Here is a 1,655-nt window from a genome sequence, read left to right as displayed (position 1 = left end):
CCCCAAATGTTACATTCTGTAAAAGAGACCGAACATTGTTCAAACTGCTGCAGCTTTAATGCCCAAACTGCAAAAAGCAACAACTAAGAATAATGACTGCTCAAAAAAAGTTTCTACTTCAAAACCTCCTTCAGCACTGTGTGTGTGTGTACGTTCTCGTTTAACTACATTCGTGGGGTCCAAAAACCGGGAGTCCAGGATACTTTTGGGGTCCAGACAGATCTGTGGGGACAAAGGGCCGTTTGAGGGTTAAGACTTGGTTTTAGGATTAGGGTTAGAATTAGGTTATAGTTAGGGTGAAGGTAACGGTTAAAGTTATGCATTTAGTTGTGATGGTTAAGGTTGGGGTTAGGGGCAAGGGAATGCATGATGTCAATGACAGGTCCCCACAAAGATAGTGAGACGCACTCTGTGTGTGTGTGTGTGTGTGTGTGTGTGTGTGTGTGTGTGTGTGTGTACTTTGATTCATTTTGCTTGTATGGATAATCCTTATTGGTGGTAATGAGAGCTTTGCACACTGCACGCCGACACTAAAGCAAACAAATGAACTTCCTCCACATCAAACATAAACACATCTGCATGAAAAGTGGAACGGGTCGTTGAATTGATTGTTTCATTTATTCCTTCTTGTCAACGTATTTCATGCTTCAATTTGAAGAAAAAAAAAAAAATTGCACGCTTTAAAATAATCTAAAGCTTCATTTCAGAAATATCTTCCAGAAAGTTTTTCAATAGGTCTGAAACCACTTTTCGATTATTCGTGGAACAAAATGGACGGGCTGTGCCAAGCACGTTGTTACTTTTTCAACACATGCATTTTATCACATTATTCCTTATAATGACAAATAAATGCCACTTCAAGAGCTAATTTACCTCAATATAATTGGCTTAATATTTTTTGGATGGAAACCAAGCGACAGCCAAAGAGAGAGATATTTTCCAAAAGAAAAAGAACTTAAAATGTGGAAAGAGGTGGGGGGGAACGGGGAGAATTTCATGCATCTGAGAGTTGGGCCGGCTAATTAATTTCCCAGTAGTGGAGCACATTTGCTGGAGGCCCTGTAAACACTCTCCTCCCCTCCGTAGCATGGCTTTTAAAGGGATCAGCTGTCTATTTAGCTGCAGATTATCACTCTGTGGGTTTATTTCCTACCCTGAGAGCAGAGGAGAAGGAAGACGAGTACAATGGCACGGAGGAAAGAAGGGAGATAAGAGGAAGGTGGGAGCAAATGTGAGGAAGGAGGAGAAGAAGACAGACGAGAACACACAAAAATAACAGAAGAGATTAAAATGAGAACAATGAGGTAAAGAGAAAGGGAAGAAGATCAAAGGAGGAGTAGGATGCGCAGGAAAAGAGTTCCCAGAAATATATGGTATGCTTTCTAAAATGTACTTCTCAAATAAAAGTTAAAGGTTTCGGGACTTGATGCATAGGTCGTCACATTAGGGTGGCTACACTACTGGAAAACAACTCTCTGGGTTGTTTGCATTTCTTTCAACCAATCACAATAATCTTCACCCGCTTAGTCCTGGGTCTTCCCCGAGGCCTCCTCCCAGCTGGACGTCCCTCCACCTAGTCCGGGGTCTTCCCCGAGGCTATCCAGCTGGACGTCCTCCACCTAGTCCGGGGTCTTACCGAGGCCTCCTCCCAGCTG

The sequence above is a fragment of the Etheostoma spectabile genome, unplaced genomic scaffold (genome assembly GCF_008692095.1).
Source record: "Etheostoma spectabile isolate EspeVRDwgs_2016 unplaced genomic scaffold, UIUC_Espe_1.0 scaffold172, whole genome shotgun sequence".
NCBI classification, from domain to species: domain Eukaryota; kingdom Metazoa; phylum Chordata; class Actinopteri; order Perciformes; family Percidae; genus Etheostoma; species Etheostoma spectabile.
Note: the sequence above shows the minus strand (reverse complement) of the source record.